The sequence below is a fragment of the Ornithorhynchus anatinus genome, chromosome 4 (assembly GCF_004115215.2).
Source record: "Ornithorhynchus anatinus isolate Pmale09 chromosome 4, mOrnAna1.pri.v4, whole genome shotgun sequence".
NCBI lineage: Eukaryota > Metazoa > Chordata > Mammalia > Monotremata > Ornithorhynchidae > Ornithorhynchus > Ornithorhynchus anatinus.
Window position 1 is genome coordinate 126,566,714 of NC_041731.1, and position 13,265 is coordinate 126,579,978.

General features: G+C 45.2%; 1 non-coding gene across 1 annotated transcript; it reads right to left on the reverse strand.

Annotated features, from left to right (window-relative positions):
- Positions 1–1,269: 1,269 nt before the first annotated feature.
- On the reverse strand, positions 1,270–1,407 carry LOC114811886. Its single transcript, XR_003759582.1, has one exon. It is a non-coding gene; the product is annotated as a small nucleolar RNA SNORA7 (small nucleolar RNA).
- Positions 1,408–13,265: the final 11,858 nt, after the last annotated feature.

Below are 13,265 nucleotides of genomic sequence, written 5' to 3' on the forward strand. Positions count from 1 at the left end.
TTACAGCTTTAATTCTATTGAACTCTCCTTGTCAAACAAAACCTTTTTGTTGGTTAAAAATCTGTTTAAAAAGCCAAAGCTGACTGGGAGGCCTACTCAAATGCACATTGTTCATTTATACACAGTACCAAGGGCCCGAAGTGCTTTCTGGGTGCAGAATACTGCATGAAGTGCTTGGGAAAGTACAATACAGCAGTCCACAGTGACATTCCCTGCCCACAACGACCTCACAGTCTAGAGTGGGGTAGATGGACATCAATACAAATAAAAAAATAACAGATATGTACATAAGCGCTTTGGGGCTGGAAGAGAGGAAGAGCAAAGGGAGCAAGTCAGAGCAAAGCAGAAGGGAGGGGGAGCTGAGGAAAAGTGGGGCTTAGTCTGGGAAGGCCTCTTGGAAGAGATGAGCCATCAGTAAAGCTGTTAAGCAGGGAAAGTGGTTGTCAGATATGAGAGGGGAGAGCGTTGCAGGCCCAAAGGCAAGAGGTGGACTAGGGATCGACGGTGAGACAGGGGAGATAGAGGCCCAGTGAGAAGGTTAGCACTAGAAGAGCAAAGTGTGTTAGCTGGGTTGTAGAAAGGGAGAAGTGGGGTGAGGTAGGAGGGGGTAAGGGGATGGAGTGCTTCAAAGCCAATGGAGAGAAGGTTTTGTTTGATACAGAGGTGGATGGGCAACTACTGGAGTTTTTTGGGAAGCGGAGTGATGTGTCCAGAATATTTTTATAGAAAAATTATCTGGGCAGCGGAGAGAAGCATGGACTGGAGTCAAGAGAGACAGGAGGTTGAGAGTCAGAAACCCGATGCAGTAATCTAGGCAGGATAGGATGAGAGACTGTATTAAAATTGTAGCAGAGTGGATGGAGAGGAAAAGGTGGATTTTAGCCATTTTTTGAAGGTGGGACTGACAGGATTTGGTGACAGATCGAATATGTGAGTTGAATGAGAGAGAGAAGTCAAGGATAACGCCTCGGTTACAGGCTTGTGAGACGGGAAGGACAGTGGTGCCGTCTACAGTGATGGAAAAGTCTGTCTCTCCCTCTAGACTGTAAACTCGTTGTGGGCAGGGAACGTGTCTTCCACCTGTTACAATATACTCTCCCAAGAGCTTAGTACCGTTCTTTACACACAGTAAGTATTCAATAAATATGATGCAGTGTTCTTGGTAAAAATCCGGAAGTTCTTGACCATTGCCTCCTACCGTGAGGTAAACTTGAGTCTCTGCCCTCGACTCTCTTCTGTCCCACTGCTGCCCAGAATAAGAAAGTTTTGACTTGTAGCAGATTACCCGCCACTCATCAGCCACTGGCCAAGCTAGGAATGGAATGGGTAGGCCTCTGCTTGACTCTCCCTCCCATAGCCGAGGCTGGTAGAGGACTGGAAACTCTCCAGGTGCCATACTGAGAGGGTGACTGTAGTTCATAGTAATAGCACTGTTCAATAATGCATTAATTGCACTGAGCTCTGAGCTGGGAGAGAAGAATATGATTGAGTCATAGACATCATCCCCCACGGTCTAGGAATGGGGGGAGATCGAAGGGGGTGGTGATAAGGAAAGGTGAACAAAAGTACATAATAATAATAATAATGCTGGTATTTTTTAAGTGCTTACTCTGTGCCAGGTACTGTACTAAGCCCTGGGGTGGATATAATCAAATTGAGTTGAACACAGTCCTTGTCCCACGTGGGGCTCACAGGCTCGATTTCCACTTTACAGATGAGGTAACTGAGGCACAGAGAAGTGAATTGACTTGCCCATGGTCACACAGCAGACAAGTGGCAGAGCCAGGATTAGAACCAATGACCTTGAGACTCCCAGGCCTGTGCTCTATCCACTATGCCATGCTGCTTCTCTGAGATAAAGAAATAAGACAAAGACGACGCGAAGTGGGCAGAAGATTTGAGGCTTCTCACGGCTGAGCAAACCGACATCCCAGGGGTCCCAGCTGTGGTTCCAAAAGGGACGGGATCAGCTTTATTGTAGACGAGGAGGCCTCCTTGACTGCTAGTGGTCGACTTCTTCCGGGGCTGGAGCAGGTGCTGATGGAAACCCCGGTGTCATGGTGGAGGGACAGCATCTCTCCGTCACGGTTGGGCCCTGAGGGTCGTCAGGAAGGGGAGCCGTGGATGGCTCACATGGCTATCACTGGTCAAGTCCTTCTCAGGCTGGAGCAGGGGCTGAAGGGAGCCCCGGTGTCATAGAGGAGGAGCAGTGTCTCTCCCTCATGACTGAGCCTTGGAGATCGGGAAGAAAGGAAGAGGTGAATGGCTCTCATGGTTGCCACGAGTCCTTCCTGGGCTGAAGTAGGAGCTGATGGGAACCCCAGTCATGGATAAGCAGAGTGGCTTAGTGGAAAGAGCATGGGCTTGGGAGTCAGAAGTCGCGGGTTCTAACCCCTGCTCTGCCATTTGTCTGCTCTGTGATCTTGGGCAAGTCACTTCACTTCTCTGTGTCTCGTTCCCTCATCTGTAAAATGCAGATTAAGACTGTGAGCCCCACGTGGGACAACTTGATGACCTTCTATCTACCCCAGAGCTTAGAACAGTGCTTGACACATAGTAAGTGCCTAACAAATACCATTATTATTATTATTAAGGAGGGGCAGCCTCTCTCCTTCAGGCTGGGCCCTGGGGTTCTGGAAGAAGGGAAGCAGTGGATGCCTCCCACGACTGCCGCTGGTTGAAGCTAGAAACAAGTGGCCTGTTTCCAGATCCAGAAATTCTCTCCTCTTAAACGGGCAGTGTGGTCTCTTTGCTACAGACATTTTTTCATTAGAAAAAAACAACATGACCTCAACCTGGTTTCTTTTAGTCCCAGGGACTGTGGGCTAGTGTCAATCTGCATGGTAGAGTAAAATTAAATTTGGCTGCAGAAGACTTCTGATACCCATGCATCATTCCTGACCATTAAAACATATGTGGATAGATGGAGTCCAAACCACTCAGTCTGGGATCTGTTTGGAAGGGACCCTTTAAGCACAGATGTCTTTAAAGGAAAGACTTGGCCCTGGAAGAAAAATGGTATATTATTAAACATTTCATACTAGTTTGGTGGACCCAATCCCATCAACTAAAGTAGGTGGCTCTCATCAAGGTCAAAAGGAGTTAAAGATTCTTAAATTTGGCCCTTCTGTGAAGAAAAAATATATATATATTCTGTGTTCAGCTAGATAGCTTTTTGCCTTGGTTGGGAAATCAGCCTCGAAATCAAAGTCAGGTCTCCTTGGAGAAAACCGGTCAATTATCCCTGCATCTTCTTCAGTTACAGTTCTCCTTTTTTTTGACGCTAAAGGCATACTCAGTGCCTAGTACTCTGATAAACAATGGAGTAGGCAAGTAGGCTTGTATCTATCCCAACTGACTATAGTAAGCATTTAACAAATACCAACATTATTATTATTTGGACAAACTCTTTGCCTAACTCTTTGCTTCACCATCCAGAGATCTGAAAAGGGAAATGAATACCCTGAACAAGGTGCAGGCAGGAGGCAATAAGTAGTGCAGAGCCAGCATTCAACGGAAAATAAAGATTCTGCAAAGAAAACATTGTGCCTGCACTGCTCAGCTGTTATTTTTGTCTACTTTAGCTCACTCTTCCACCTACCTAATTTTCCTTCTCATCCCAACTGTAAATTATTTTATTATCTCCCTCCTGGGCTAAATTACAAGTTCTTTGAGAATAGGCATGATACCTGCTAATGGATTGTATTCTCCCCAAACTTAGTGCAATGCTCTTCATCCAGTAGGTATTAAATAAATACTATTCATTCACTGAATCATCTCGACTTAACAAGGATGAGGAACTGCTTGTTGAAAGACCAAGGAAATAACATTGTCTCCTGACTGGTAAAATCAGCAGAATTTCCCTTCCCCAACTTGTGTCAGTAAGTCACATTTTAAGGGGGAGTAACTGATTCCTTTCTTATTATCTGGTATCTCCCAGAGCACTTAATGCAGAGTTTACCACATAGTAAGCACTTAAGAAATACCATAATTATTATTGATAATGGTTTTATTAATTATTAATAAATATGAGTAATGAATGTGAAATGCATTTTGTCTTATCCACTCAATTCACTTGGAGGGTCACCTATATTTAACAAGTTAAATTTGCCCGGCAACAGAACATTCACTCCAAACTAGGTGAGATTTGAGAAGGAAAAAAAAGGAACTTAAGTGATGTTCAAGACTGTGTTGAGATTTATGGCAATTAAACCAGAATTCGAGAAGAACATTCATTTTAAAAACTAATAACCATCCAAGGGTGAAAAAAAATCCTTAAACCTCCTTGCCTCTGTCTCTTTAATCAACCCTTTTAGAGGCAGCTTATCCCATATCTTACAAACCCTAATCCTCCTGAGCTAAACTTTAGAACTGGATAAGGAATGCAGGTAGAATGCATTTCCTTTTTAAAGTTGAAGAGTGATAGCATGCCTCTTCTGTTTCAGAGTAAGAGCGAAGACAAGTTCCACTTGATGAAAGAGTCCTAGTTAATCTGTCTGGAGTTTGTGTCTCCATGTAACACCCGGGGGAGCAGGAATCAAAAGAAGTCGTTTTGATGGGTGAACTGCTGAAGAATAGACCCCCATAAGGACTTGTGATACCCTGTTCTGTACTGCTTCATGAACATGCTATTCTCACGTGCTGCCCTTCCCCCTCCCCCCCCTCAACCTCCTCCCCGGTAATGGAACCTAGTTACGATCTAAGTAGGTTGTTGCTTTCTGAAAGAAAATACTGAACATAAAACCAATGGATAAAGACGTGTGGAGTCAGTGTAGGGATGGAGTCCCTGGAAGTCAACTGGAATCGCGGATTTGCCATCTGATCCTATGACCTATTCATCTGTAAAATGGGGATTAAATCATACTCCCTTCTACCTAGACCTTGAACCCCCTGTAGGACAGGGGCTGTGTCTGTTCTGAGAAAATTACATCTACCCCAGTGCTTAGAATAATGCTGGGCACTTAGTAAGTGCTTAACAGACATCTTATTATTGTTATGATGATTATCCTTGTTATTATTGTTGTAAACATGGTTAACATCCAAGAATTTAGAGAACTGGCTAGAGAATCAGGAATCGAGGTTGGGGGGAAGAAAGGCATACTGTTGCAGAGAGGCATTGGGCAGCCTGTAAGGAAGCCATGGTGTGGTCAGCAGATATGTCTCTCTCTGCAGTTAGCTTTAGGAGTTTCTGGATGGAGAGGAGAGGAAGCATGTGAGAGAGGAAATACCCAGCAGTTTCTTTCTTACCTCTTCCACTATTTCTCAGATGATCTTGTCTTTCAAAACCCCCTGCTCTTTGTGACAACTACTGAAGCAGCATGGTCTAGTGGATAGAGCAGGGGCCTGGGGGCCAGAGGACCTGTGTTCTAATTCTGGCTCCGCCACTTGCCTGGTGTGTGACCTTGGGCAAGTCACTTAACTTTTCTGTACCTCGGTTTTCTCAACTGCAATACCTGTTCTCCATCCTACTTGGACTGTAAGCCCCCTCTGGGATAGGGACTGTATCTGGCTAATTATTTTGCATCGACCCCCGTGCAGTGCTTGATGCATAACAAGTGCTTAATACCATAAAAAAAGGCTTGGATGATACCAGGCCTGAAACCAATTTCCTCTCTAAATCAGTCGATCACTTGAGTTTATGGAGTGCTCACTTTGCAGACCTCTGTACTAAACACTTGGGAGAGTAGATGAGATCCCTGGCCTCAAGAAGCTTAAAGAAGACTTTCCCTTTCTAACACTCATGAGAGAGGGCAGGGGGAGGAGAGAAAAGGAAGGGGAGAGAAAGAATGAGGAAAAGAGAAAAACAGAGCGGGGAAAGAAGGAAAAGGGAGGGAGAATGAAAGAGGGAGGGAAGGGAAGAGAAGAAGAGGGCGAGAGAGACATAGGGGATGAAAGAGGAGAGAGATGAAAAGGGAAAAAGGGAGAGAGCTGAAGTAGTTATGCAAAGGAAAAGGAAGGGGAAGAGAGGGCAGAAAGAAAGAGAGATGGGAAAGGAGAAAAAATGTAGAGAAAGGGGAAAGAATAGGAGACAGATGAGTTCTTTCAAAGTAAACCACAATGACCTGGCTATTGGAATTGGTAGTCTGTGGTTTGAAGCGTAGAGGCCTGAGGCTTTAGTTTGGGCTAGGCTTTATAGGCATATCGTGGAAATGAAAATGGGTCCAATTGTGGAGGGCACCAAATTGGATAGCAAGAGGCCTTTTGGTCAACTTCAATTCACATGAATTCCATTTTCCCCCTTGCTTTGTGCTGGATCATTCTGATGCTCCCAAATAAACCCATTTCAACCAAGCCAGAAGCTAAAAGATGAAAGAATTTCAGAGGCAACTCTCCAAGGTAAACTGGAGGGCCCGTCCTCGGCGTCAACCGCTAATCTGTTTAACATCTTCTCATAACGAGTGCTATAGGATTTCACCTCAGCCGTCACCGAGAGCATAAACTAGTCTCGTGTAAGACATCATGCCGTATATTACAAACGGAATCCTTTTCAAACCACCCAGAGCCGTGAAGGACGCCCAGCTTTGGAAGGACAGTCTGGAAAACGTACCTGCCACTCGGGAGATCGTATGTCCAGACGGAAGGTGGAAACGAGGCTGTTCAATGTAAAAAAAGCCCAAGAGTGTGTCGGGAGCCAAACGTCAGCAGAAGCTTGGGAATGGAGGCCCAGAGGCTGTGAGGGACACAATTTAGTAAACAGTAATCGCTTCAGACCCTTTCTTGGAGATTGTCACAGTTAAGATTGGACACAGTCTTATATTATCTTGTATGTACCTCAGTGTTTAGTACAGTACCTGGAATCGCTTAGCAAATGCCACAATTATTATTATTAATAATAATAATAAAGATAATGATGGTATTTATTAAGTGCTTACTATGTGCCAAGCACTGTTCTAAGCCCTGGGGTAGATACAAGGTACTCAGGTTGTCCTGCTTGGGGCTCACAGTCTAATCCCCATTTTACAGATGAGGTAACTGAGGCACAGTGAAGTTAAGTCACTTGCCCAAGGTCACACAGCTGACAAATAGCAGAGCTGAGATTAGAACCCAGCCTCTGACTTCCAAGCCCATGGTCTTTCCACTAAGTCACACTAACATTATTATTAGGACCTGAGGCCAGGAATTCAGTGAGTTAGAGTCTCTCCTCGAGTTGAGGTAGAGCGTATAGGGATAGAAGAAGCAGAATGCCTATTGGGTAGAGCCTGGGCCTTGGAGTCAGAAGGACCTGGATTCTAATCCCGGCTCTGCCACTTTTCTGCTGTGTGACCTTGGACAAATCGTTCCCCTTCTGTGTGCCTTCGTAACCTCATCTGTAAGAGTGTGAGCCCCCTGTGGGGCAGGAACTGGGTCCAGCCTGATTACCTCGTGTCTATCCCAATGTTAAAAACAATATCTGCCGCAAAGTAAGTGTTTCACAAATACCAAGCAAAAGGATTACAGAGAAACCACTCAGGCACAGCCCCTGACTCAAAAGGGACTCTCAATTTAGGTAACCCAGATCAATACAGAGAAGCTGTGAGAGCGATAGTCAAAGGACCCACCTCTTTCCTATACCCCTTTCACTGCCGCTTCTCCTTGGAGCCCAGGAACTTCTCCTACTCTCTCTCTCTCCCTCTCTGTTATTAGATTCTGTGAACGATCATATTATTCTTGGGCCTCCAAACTCCAGACTCAGCCCTCGCTCCCCATCTACTGTGGCCAAGAAGCAGCTATTCCAATATTTTATGTACATATCTTTAAATTATATGTTTTAAATGATATATGATACATTATTCATATTAATGTCTCTCCCTCTAGACTGTCAGTTCGATTATTTGATTGTGTTTATTAAACTCTTACTATTTGCAGAGCACTGTACTAAGGGCTTGGGAAAGTACAATATAACTATAAATAGAAACATTCCAAGCCCACAAAAAGCTTTCAGCCTTGTTATGGGCAGGGAATCAGTCAGCTAATTTTATTGGATTGTACTCTCCCAAGTGCTTACCCCAGTGCTCTGCACATAAATAAATATGATTGATTGATCAATTGATTTTATCTTTCCCTTTTCCCTCTTTGCCTGCCCACCCACCTGGGTGCAAAATGGGGAACACAGAGCACAGATGTGGTTTGGCCTACTGGATAGACCCCAGGCCTGGGAGTCAGAAGGAGCTGGTTTCTAATTCCAGCTCCCCGACTTGTCTGCTGTGTGACCTTGGGCAAGTCACTTCACTTCTGGGTCTCGGTTACCTCATCTGTAAAATGGGGATTAAGACTGTGAGCCCCACATGGGACAGGGACTGACATGGGACAGGGACTGTGTCCAACCCAATTTGCTTATACCCACCCTGGTGCTTAGTACAGTGGCTGGCACATAGTAAGTGCTTAACAAATACCACAGTTATCATTATTATTACTATGTGTGGCTGCCTGATACCCTAGTGACAAAGGGCCATTTTTCGGGCCTGTCAACAGCTGCCTGCCTTCACATCACCTTCAGCGGCCTGTTTGCTTCTGAACCTTGGCTCTGAGGGACAGCAGGGACCATCCTCCAATTTAGCGGCTGTTCAGAGGAATCATCCGATTAAGCTGTTATTGCTGCAGACAACCTCTCCCGTAACCCTTAACTTCACTAACCTCACCATGTCTCTCCAATCCCCTCCTAATCAGCCAATTCCTGTCCTTCCCTTTAACACCCCATCATCCCTCTCCATCCTTATCCCTTGAGAAGTCCCCTTCCCCCATCCTTGTCCTTGTCCTTCTTGCCCAGAGCTGCCCCTCATCCCCGTCCCACCCCGCTCTCCATCCAGCCCCTCCCCATCCTTAGCACTGTCCTCTTCCCCCAATTCCTTCCCTACGGCCTCAGCCAACTATGACCTATGGAACTCCCACTCCATCCTGGAAAAGCTTCCCTTCATCCTTGCTCTCCTCCTGCTAGCCATCACTGAAATCTGGCTCTCCCCAGAAGACAACGACACAGATCAAGCATTTAGTACAGTGCTCTGCACATAGTAAGCACTCAAGAAATACTATTGAATGAATGAATCTCTTGCTCTTTGTCTTTTAAAATGGCATTTGTTAAGCGCTAATTAGGGAGACTCAGCAAGGCTAACGGAGAGAGCCCGGGCCTGGGAGCCAGAAGGTCATGGGTTCTAATTCTGACTCTGTGACTTGTCTGCTGTGTGACCTTGGACTAATGTCACTTTACTTTTCTGGGCCTCAGTTACCTCTTCTGTAAAGTGGGGATTAAAAGTGTGAGCCCTATGTGAGATGGGGACTGTGTCCAACCTGAGTAACTTGTGTCTATCCCAGAGTTTTTAACAGTGCTTGGCACATAGTAAGTGCTTAACAAGTACCATTATTTCTGAGAAGCAGCATGGCCTAGTGGCAAGAGCACAGATTTAGGAGCCAGAGGACATGGGTTCTAATCCCAGCTCCACCACTTGTCTGCTGTGTGACCTTGGGCAAGTCACTTAACTTCACTGTGCCTCAGTTCCCTCATCTGTAAAATGAGAATTAAGACTGTGAGCCCCACGTGGGACAACCTGATTACCTTGAATCTACCCCAGTGTTTAGAACAATGCTTGGCACATAGTACGTGCTTAACAAATGCTATAATTATTATTGCTATGTACCAGGCACAGTTTAAAACTCTGGGATAGTTACAAAATAATCATGTTCATTCATTCAATCGTATTTATTGAGCACTTACTGTGTGCAGAGCACTGTTGGACACAGTTCCTGTCCCAGACGGGACTCACAGTCTTGATCTCCATTTTACAGATGAGGTAACTGAAGCACAGGGAAGTTGTGACTTGCCCAAGGTCACAAAGCAGATGTGGTGGAGCCAGGATTAGAACGCTTTTCCTCCTGCCATCAGGACATCTCTACCCAGATAATCTGCCAACACCTGAAACCAAATTCCTTCCACTGTCCTTCTATTTTCTTTCCCATCACTGTTAACAGGACGCCCACCCCCCATCTCACAAACCTATAACAATGGCATTATCCTCGACTTATTTCTTTCATTCAACCCATATGTTCAATCTATCACTAAATCCTGTTGGTTCAACCTTCATTGTATCACTAAAATCGGCCCTTTCCTCTCCATCCAAACTGCTATCATTCTCATCCAAGCACCTCTCCTATCCCGCCTTGACTTCTGCATCAGTCTCTTTACTGACCTCCCTGCCTTCTGTGTCTCCCTAATTCATTCCAAATTTCACTCACCTGTCTGGATCTTTTTTCTAAAAACATACCGAGTCGCCACTCCCCATTCTTCAAGAACTTCCAGTGGTTGCCCTGCCACCCGCACATCAAACAGCAACTCCTTATCATTGGCTTTAGATCAGTCAATTATTCACTCATATGAATTGAACAGTTACTATGTGCAGAGCACTGTGCTAAGTGCTTGGGAAAGTACAATATAACAGAGTTGGTAGTCACGGTCCCTGCCCACAAAAAAGTTTACTGTCTAGGCTTACAGTGCTTAAAGCAGTCAAGCAGCTCTCCCCCTCCTAACTCACCTCGCTCCTCTCCTACTACAACCCAGCCTGTACACTTCACTCCTCTAATGCTCACTTACTCACTGTATCTCATCTATCACATCACACTGAGCCCTTGCCCAACTCCTTCCTCTGGCCTGGAACTCCTTCCCCCTTCATAGTAGATAGAGCCTGGGCCTGGGACTCAGAAGGTCATGGGTTCGAATCCCAACTCCTCCACAAGTCTGTTGTGTGACCTTGGGCAACTCACTTCACTTTTCTGGGCCTCAGTTACCTCCTCTGTAAAATGGGAATTAAGACTGTGAGCCCCATGTGGGACAGGGATTGTGTCCAACCTGATTAACTTGTGTCTATCCAGTGCTTGGTGCATAGGAAGTGCTTAACAAGTACCGTTGTTATTATTATGAATAAGAAGAAGAAGGAGAAGAAGCATTGTGGCTTAGTGACTAGAACACAGGTCTGGGAGTCAAAGGTCCTGGGTTCTAATCCTGCCTCTACCACTTTGCTGTGTGATCTTGGGTAACAAACTTCACTCCTCTGGGCCTCTGTTCCCTCATCTTTAAAATGGGAACTAAGACTGTGAGCCTCACTTGGGACAGGGTCCGTGTTCAACTCGATTTGCTTGTGCCCACCCCAGCGCTTAGTACAGTGGCTGGCACAGAGTGAGCGCTTAACAAATACCATAATTATTATTATTATTATAATCATCATTATTATCTACCCCAACGCTTAGAGTGTTTGGCACATAGTAAACGCTTAACAAGTACTGCAATTATTATTACTATGTTTAATATCATTATTATTATTAAGGCTTAGAAGAGAGAAGAGGTCCTTTCCCCAGCCCATCCTCCTTCCAAGTTTTCCTGTAGCTGTGTAATCGGATAGTTACTCGGGGGAGACACCAGACAGAAGGACCCCATGTGCCCATAGTGAAGAGAAGACCACCTCCTCCCTCCCCCCACCCCTCCTCTGCCCCCTCCTCAGCCACTTCTCAGCCTCTTCCCAGGTCTCTCCCAAGTCCAGCACATGTGGGATTAAGTGACAAATTACTCCACAGGAGATGAAGGTTTCCGACCGTCCTTAATTGAAGGGGATTGTTTTTTTTTTAAGGCTTTGCTTTGATGGTTTAGTATAACTCTGTCTGGGGAGCCCAGCTTTTTCATATTAGATTCCATGTGGATCACTCTAGTTCTTTTAGAGCTGAAGATATTGCCACTCTTATCCCTCACCAAACTTGTCATGGTTTATAAATCAGCCAGGCCAATGGTCCGGAAGCAGAGAGGCCTAGTGGATAGAGCACGGGCCTGGGAGTCAAAAGGTCCTGGGTTCTACTGCAGGCTCTTCCACCTGTCTGCTGTGTGATCTTTACCCTATTTATTTTGTTAATGAGATGTACATCACCTTGATTCTATTTATTTGCTATTGTTCTTGTCTGTCCGTCTCCCCCGATTAGACTGTAAGCCCGTCAAAGGGCAGGGACTGTCTCTATCTGTTACCGATTCGTACATTCCAAGTGCTTAGTACAGTGCTCTGCACATAGTAAGCGCTCAATAAATACTATTGAATGAATGAATGAATGAATGATCGTGGGCAACTCACTTTACTTCTCTGGGACTCAGATGCCTCATCTGTAAAATGGGGATGAAGACTGGGAGACGCATGTGGGACCTAGACAGTGTTCAACCTGATTGCTTTGGATCTACCCAAGAGCGTAGTACAGTACCACTTAGAATAGCAATTGGCACATAGTAAGCGCTTAAGAAATAATATTATAATTAAGCGCTTACTATGTGCCAGGCACTGTAGTAAGCGCTGGGGTGGCTAGAAGTTAATCAGGTTGGACGGTATTCAACCTAGTCGTTCACAGGAATGAGCTTCAGACCAGGGTTTTCTGGTTGGCCCCAAGCACACGATATCAACCAAACCTGTCAGGCCCTGAAGTCTCCCGCAGCGCAAATTGCTTTATTTTAACATGCCACGGAAGGCTACTGTTGCATCAGGGAGATGGAATTTCTCTCTTAAAATGTAATGCCAATAATTGCCTTTGGATTTCTACACAAAGAAAGTTTTGGTCTCAGAACTGTCTGGAAGGGTTTGTCTGTAATTGCCCGTAATGTACGATCACTCCTAGAATGAAAGGGAAAATGACATATATTTAGAAAGTTCAGTGAGCACAGTGCATACAAGCAGTGCTATTATCCTAGCCCGTGAATGGTCTCCATGTTCTGAAGCTGCGTCTCAGAACTAGTTTTAAGGCAAGGGTGAACAATCTTACTCAAACTATAAAAACGCAATAGAAACCATCTGACCAGATCCCAAAACATCCTCTGGAGAATCTCCGTTTGGACAAACGGATCCATCTGGTTTCGTATGGAGAACGGAGACTGTCAGTTATGCTAGTTGTGTTCGACTTCTCTTCGAATTGGACCTTCCTTAAATATTTTCCATTTTCTTTGGGAAAAACTTGGAATCGACATTGATCGAAGCAACTTGCCGGTGCCTGCTTGAGTCAGTGTGGCTCACTGTACCTTCGTGATCATTGAACCTAATTCTGACCTTTCTTCTCCTTCCCCACCTCTCGCATAAAAGCAAACATTAAGAGGGTGGTATGAGTGAAATACTTACTCTACACCAAAGACACAGAAGCACAGAGAAGCAGCATGACCCTTTGGATAGAGCCCGGGCCTAGGAATCAGAAAAACATGGGTCCTAGTTCCAGCTCTGCCACTTGTCTACTATGTGATCTTGAGCTAGTCACTCACTTCACTTGCTTGTGCCTCAGTT